The sequence below is a fragment of the Adiantum capillus-veneris genome, chromosome 2 (genome assembly GCF_014529385.1).
Source record: "Adiantum capillus-veneris isolate H3 chromosome 2, ASM1452938v2, whole genome shotgun sequence".
Taxonomy (NCBI): Eukaryota; Viridiplantae; Streptophyta; class Polypodiopsida; order Polypodiales; family Pteridaceae; genus Adiantum; species Adiantum capillus-veneris.
The window spans coordinates 101,470,470-101,477,879 of NC_140932.1; the positions used below are offsets into that span (position 1 = coordinate 101,470,470).

General features: G+C 47.3%; 1 pseudogene; it reads right to left on the reverse strand.

Annotated features, from left to right (window-relative positions):
- Positions 1-5,123: 5,123 nt before the first annotated feature.
- Positions 5,124-6,545, reverse strand: LOC147463287 (uncharacterized; annotated as a pseudogene).
- Positions 6,546-7,410: the final 865 nt, after the last annotated feature.

The following is a 7,410-nucleotide window of genomic DNA, read 5'->3' on the forward strand; positions in this document are numbered from 1 at the left end:
CACTCCCCATAAGACGGAAAGCTCTCTCTTTCCCTAAGAACTAAAAGGAACCTTGAGCAATAAAGATCACTAATCTTGAGAAAATACAGCATTTATTCCACTGCACCTAACATTGGTATCAAAGCAAGGGGTCCCTTGAGGGTTGGGACCCGACATCCCTGAGTCGTCTCTTTTCTCTCTCTCTCTCTCTCTCGTTTCTCTCTTTCTTTCAGTTCAGTTCAGTTCTCTCAAGTGAAGTAAAGTGTCCCTTGTGTTTGTGTGCGAAGTACTAGATCCAAGAAAATCCTTATTCTCTTCCGCTGCATCTGACATTGGTATCAGAGTAGGGACATAAGGAGGCAGGCACCCAGCAATCAAGCAGCACCTCAGCAGGAGCCCTAGTGTTTTCTCAAGAAGAAGGCCCAGATCAGCTTAGCGTTTTCACTTTTCAGCAGACAACCTAGCGTTTTCAGTTTTCAGCCTTGACGTCGTCATCGTCGACACCATCATTGTCGTCGCCATTGTCTTTGATATAGACCCCTTCAGTACCTCAGTAGCATCAATACCCTTCACCATCAGCATCATTGTAGTCGCATTTGTGCAAGAATAAAGAAAGTACTTGATTTGGCAACAGAGCAAGGGGGCCCTTGATGGTTGGGACCCGACATCCCTGTGTCGTCTCTTTTCTCTCTCTCTCTCTCTCTCTCTCTCTCTCTCTCTCTCTCTCTCTCTCTCTCTCTCTCTCTCTCTCTCTCTCTCTCTCTCTCTCTCGTTTCTCTCTTTCATTTAGTTCAGTTCAGTTCTCTCAAGTGAAGTAAAGTGTCCCTTGTGTTTGTGTGCGGAGTACTAGATCCAAGCAAATCCTTATTCTCTTTCGCTGCATCTGACATGGGCTCTCCTTAGAGACAAATATGCTCGATTAGCACTAGAGTCTTCACGACAGCTGGCACTATGCCACATATGCGCAAAAAAGGCCTCTCTTTGGATGCAATCACCTTTGTTTGCACATTGAAGGAATGTGGTCTTATGCAACCTAACATGGTGTGGCAAGTAGGTTCTATGAACTGGATGCAAATGCCAAATGTGGTCCCATTATCAAATCATTAGAGCTTGTTAATGAGCTGTCTAGTGAAAATCTCGTCTCTTGGATGCGTTCATTGTAGGATATTCCCAACATGGCTATCGCAAGGAAGCACTACGATGTTTTAACCAAATATGAAGGCAACAACTTTCTTCAAATGCAATCACCTATTCTTGCACCTTGAAGGGGTGTGGCCGTACACAACATCTTCATATGGGTGAGAGAACTCATGATGAGATTGCTACTTGATGAGCTCTTTGTACAAAATATTGTGTGTAGGAATGCAAGATATGCCCAGCATGGTTGTGGCAAGAAAGCTCTGTGTTGTTTCCAGTACCAAAGGGCGAGCATAAAAAAGAATCTGGGTTCCATATCTGAGCACCCCCAAGTAATGTCATTTTTCAACACACACTTGGCCCACACTTTGTCATATCCCTACATCTGTTTCGGCTCTCTACTCTAGATACCACCTGTCCATGCTATCAGGACCATTGAGGAGGTCACCCGCTGTATTGCAGGACACCTCGAGCAAAATCACATCCATACAAGTGCATTCATGACAGGACCTGCACCCTCTTGCTCAATTGTATCCTAATGACGACCACTCCTAGAGGGTTCACTTTAGACCGTCTCGGCTCAGCGACTAAACCATAATAGGACTCAGAATCCCTTCCATTTAGAGTCTCCATAACCACAAGCATGACCTGATCATCGTGCATTTCTTTGTCGAAGGGACTTGCGCCTGACACGTTTCCATAACATAGACCTGGTTGTCCCGTGATTGAAATTACCAGCATTTGCATACCCTTGTCACGCATCTCTTCGTTGAAAGGGCTCGCGCCCGCTACTTTTCCATAAAACAGACCTTTGTCACGCCTTTCCTGGTTTTGCCTGCGTAATATCCCTGGCTCACCCTTCAATACCACAGCTTGCCTTCTGTCAACCTGATATGGACAGGTTCAGGTGGTTCTACCCACGACCCCTGACTGCTGGCCATCTTTGTCGATACCCATTCTACTTCCCCTATGCTCTCGGGAATAGTCTCCCACAAGGAGGTTGGTACCGTCGGATAACCTGAAAACGGCACCCCACGAGACCCCTCCAACAACCTTTCCTGCCCTTGATTGTCACAAGCCAACAGTCACCTCCTGGCACTCCCCCCCACTTCCTTCATTTGCACAATACTCACTGTGTGAGTCTGGCTCGCTGGTCACAGATTTCCTTAGTTCTAGTTTTCTAAACACAACACCATCATGCATAAATCGTTCAAAAGCCTCTCTCCATGAAAGATGCAAATACAGGATGGTAATGAGGACAAAGTACAGATATGAGCACATGTATGTAGCCTTCTGATTGAGATCTCACAATACTCCTAGCCTAGCACGCTAGTTGATTAAAGGTAAGATAGAACAGATTCTGAGGTTGTCGCATGTGATTGGAACTAGATGATGAATAGCACGAATGTAGAGAGCGTACAAGCACGCTGAAAATAGCTGTACAACATCGTTTTCATCACCTCGTAATTGCGTTTTTGGGTGGTCAGCAGCCTCTTGGCTTGTGATTTTAACAGAGGATGAAGTTACCTCCTGCTAGGCAAGCTAAAAATCACTAGACAACACTGTTTTCATCACCTCGCAATTGCGTCTTTGGGTGGACAGCAGCCTCTTGGCTTGTGATTTTAACAGAGGATGAAGTTACCTCCTGCTAGGCACGCTAAAAATTGCTGGACAGCTCCGTTTTCATCACCTCGCAGTTGCGTTTTTGGGTGGACAGCAGCCTCTTGGCTTTTGTTTTTAACAGAGGATGAAGTTACCTCCTGCTAGGACACCATCTCATCGTGGTTCGTATGGTCTCTCACCAGTGACTGCTATAGTACACGGTATTTTTGACATCAGCTTGATCATCTACAGGCGTACTGTCCTTGGGAAATCCATTCATTGTAGCCATCACTAGGCAGTTGCGCACTCCAAAGGAGGTGGTGACTCTTCCATTTTCTCACTAACGGGTGGCAAAAAATGACAATGACCAGGCATTGTCGACATAGACCCTTAGTACCTCGTCGTTGACTTCATCGTCTTCGACATAGACCTCTATGGCTCAGCTGAAAGGACTGCTCACTGTCTGCACTCGCAACCTGTGATGACGACAAGGATGCAACCCCACTATAGGCTGCCCCGAGACCTGTATTTGCGTATGAATCAACCCTGTTTTTATCCTTTGTCCGTGTCGCATTCCTTGCGCTGCTTATCACTTGCATGCCTTGCTTGTGATTACCAAGCCCTGCATGATTACCAAGCCCACTCTTTGTCACATCCCTGCATCTCGCCCGGCTCTCTAGCCCGGCTTCTACTTGTCCATGCCATCTCGACCATTGAGGAGGTCGTCCGCCACATCGCAGGAAAACTCGAGTAAAAGGACATCCAGTCCTTCGAGTGCACCATATTTGGCCAGTCAAGACAGTCCTGGAAGCTTAAGCTGCCCATAGCTAGGCTTCGCGCATCTCCCACCAATGGGTACCTTGTCGAGAGTACCATGACTGAGAACTGGCCAACTGTGCCATCCTTAGCCCCATAGCTAGGTTTCGCTTAAGCTGCCCATATCTAGGCTTTGCGCATCTCCCACTAATGGGTACCTTGTGGAGAGTACCATGACTGAGAACTGGCCAATTGTACCATCCTCAGTCCCATAACTGTGCATCCATAACATGACTTGCATCCTCTTACTCAACCGTGTCCTGATGGCGACCACTCGTGGAGGGTCCACCTTAACCTATTTCATCTCAATGAATAATCCATAAGAGAACTCAAACTGCCTTTCCTTTTGAATCACTATAACCACTGCCATGACCCAGTTACCATGCAACTCTTCTTCAAAAGGGTTCACACCCGCTACATTTCCATAAAAAAGAACTTTGTCATGCCTTCCTTGGTTTTGCCTGCGTAATATCCCAGGCTCAGCCTTCAATACCACAGCCTGCCTTCTTTCAACCTGATTTTGAACAGGTTCAGGTGGTTTTACCCGCAACCCTTGGCCGCTAGCCTCTTCTGTCCATACCCGTTCTGGTTCCCTTGCGCTCTCGGGAATAGTCTCCTCCAAAGAGGCCGGTACTGCAGCATAACCTGAAAACGACACCCCACAAGGCACCTCCAACAACCTATCCTGCTCTTGATGCCCATCGTCTAGGCCTAGCGGGTGTTCCGCTTCATTCAACAAATCTTGGACTTCTCCGAGCCTCACCTCTTTTTTATTCCCATCATCCAGCACCTCCATAGGCATAAGCATTTCCATGGATCCCGTTTTGGGCGCAACACATTCTAGTTTGCTTTTCCCAGTCATGCGGAAGGTAGGAGTCAATAGTAACCTTTTTGCACTCCTCCCGACTTCCTCCTGAGGCTCCTCATAGTCCCCAAGCTTTACATCTGGCTCGTAGGTCTATTCCCCATCCCACAGGGCATGAACAACACTACATTCGGCTTCATGCAAGAGTTTTTCCTCACAATAGGCCTCGGCATAGCCAAGAAACATCGCATCCAGCCTCCTCGACAACTCTTCCTCGCTAATTTCTTTTCCTTCATCCTTTTTGAGGTTTCTTGGCTGGTCTCTCAAGTGGGACTTGAGCCCACATCTTTGTATGCGAGCAAGGGTGAGTTGTGGTGCTTAGAATCCTATTCTATTTCTTTTTTATAGAGCCGTGTTGGCTCCCTAAGTCGAGGTGAGTTACTCCTCACTCACGGAATACTTATTGAGCTGGATTGACTAGTGACGCCGGCCACTATATACCGAGACTTAGTTTAGGGTTTAGGGTCGAAGCCCTCGAGACCTCGGAACATGACAATGTGCTAGCTTCGAGAAGACGAGGAGTGGTGAAGGGTCCCGAAGTGTTCTCCAAAAAGGGGACCCGTAACACTCACCCCTCCCCCAAAAAAGCTCGATGTCCTCATCTAGTGCCTCTACATCATGAAAAACATCATAAACCTCATCCTCTGAACATGGCGTATAGTGCCATTACCACACACAAGCATATACTGAGTGTCCTCTCCTACCATAAACTTAATCCAAGCGATCAACCCATGGAAGCCGCTCGGCTGCCAGCCCCACATTCTAGAATCGCATGTCGACGCACTACCTTGCTGGCTGCAATAAGTGTATCGTTCATCTGCTGCCTTGCTGGCAGGACTCCAGTGACTATATCTTAGCCAACACCGCTTAGTGGGAAGAAATATGGGCATCATCACTTGCCAAGCATACCCCTTATCATCATGACCTTGTATTTCCCTGTTGTGGATCCAAACCAAGCAACTCTCCAAATAAAACATACTGGATGCGGTGCAGGCTGGTGCTCACCGGAGCCCGCGCTCTCGCAAGACAAGCCTTGTTTTACGTCAACCCTGTTTTTATCGTTTGATTGTGTTGCATTCCTTACGCTGCTTATCACATGCGTGCCCTTCTCGTGACTACTAAGACCTTTGAGCACCAACCATATCAATAAAACTACGACCATCAGTGTGCCCACTCTACATAATTGGGGGTCCCATGCCCTGTTTTGCATCTTTTGAAGTCAATCACTCTGATCGTTTTTGCGTATTCCTGCATTAGACAGCCTACTCGTTGTCCTTTGTCTAGTCTCCCTCTAGTTTAGCATAACCTGCTGCCTCGTTCTGCCCGCGAGCTGATATATACCAGTCCGTGTGATTACCAAGCCCCTCGATTCGTGTTTATCCTACTCATCTCTTGTTCGTCCAACATGTTTTACTCTAGGGAGAATCGATCGGCCATCTGTGGCCCACATTCAAACCAGCCCCAACCGATCCATTAGAAGCAATGATTGTCCTTGTTCATCTCGTCTATGTAGGCCTGAAAACGACCCTAATCCTTCTGGCTTAGCTTTGCATCGACCAATTTTGTTCCACCCTGCTGATATCTCCGTATCTCCGCGCATGCAGATCATATCATAACCAAAAGCATCATAGCATTGGATACCTTCTCGCGGGTGACATACGACATTCTTCCAACATTTATTTTCTCCACATAAGTGGTCCAAAGGATCCAGTGACGCCGCTACGGAGCCCCAGCCATCATGCATCAAATCCTTGCTTTCATCTACCTGAGAGACCTCGCAAAGCTGCTCGCTCGGAGGGCAACCATTGACCACTACCACACTTTGGGTTAAATTTCTAAACAAAAAACCAGTTGACCCACATATCTTCACCTTCAGCAAACCCTGCTCAATCCCATTGATTAACCCGCTAGGGGGCTCAGTATCCATACATTTAGGCAGCCTTGTTTTCCATCCATGACTTCGACAAACACCCAATTCAATAAGCACCATATAGTCTTCGCTTAGGGTGTGAGAAACAACTTCCCACCCATTCCCATTGTTAGTCAGGCAGATCCGAGACCCCCATCCTTCCATACCAGCAATCTGGCCGCCTTGTTCCATGCTGCTCCCAGTGAGCATTAGTTTTCAGTACCAAAGGACGAGCATAAAAAAGAATCTGGGTTGCATATCCCAACACCCCCAAGTAATGTCATTTTCGAACACACATTCGGACCACACTTTGTCATATCCCTGCATCTCTTTCGGCTCTCTACTCTGGATACCACCTGTCCATGCTATAAGGACCATTGAGAAGGTCGTTCGCTGTATCGCAGGACGCCTCAAGCAAAGGGGCATCCTGCCCTCTAAATGCATTGTACCCAGCCATTCCAGCTGGGCCGAAAGACACTAGCTGCCCATAGTTATGCTTCGTGCATTTCCCACCAATGGGTACCTCGTCGAGAATACCATGGCTGGGAGTTGACCATATGTGCCATCCTCAGCCCCATACATGTGCGTCCATGACAGTACCTGCACCCTCTTGCTCAACTGTATCCTAATGATGACCACTTCAGGAGGGTCCACTTTAGACTGTATCAGCTCAGCGACTAAACGATAATAGGACTCAGAATCCCTTCCATTTAGAGTCTCCATAACCACAACCATGACTTGATCATTGTGCATTTCTTCGTCGAAGAGACTTGCGCCCGACACGTTTCCATAACACAGACTTGGTTGTCCCATGATTGGCGTTACCAGCATCTGCATACCCTTGTCATGCATCTCTTCATCGAAAGGGCTCGCGCCCGCTACTTTTCTATAAAACAAACCTTTGTCACACCCTTCCTAGTTTTGCCTGCGTAATAGGTGATTGCATTTGGAGAAAGGACTTTCCTTCATATCGATTAAAATATCCTGGATGTTCTTTGTAGCATATGTGTTGTACATATGCTGGTTTCGAGAAGTTTCCTTGGCACATCATGTAGGGCATCGGTGGAAAAAACCCTGCGCCTACTGACATTGTCCCTCTTGG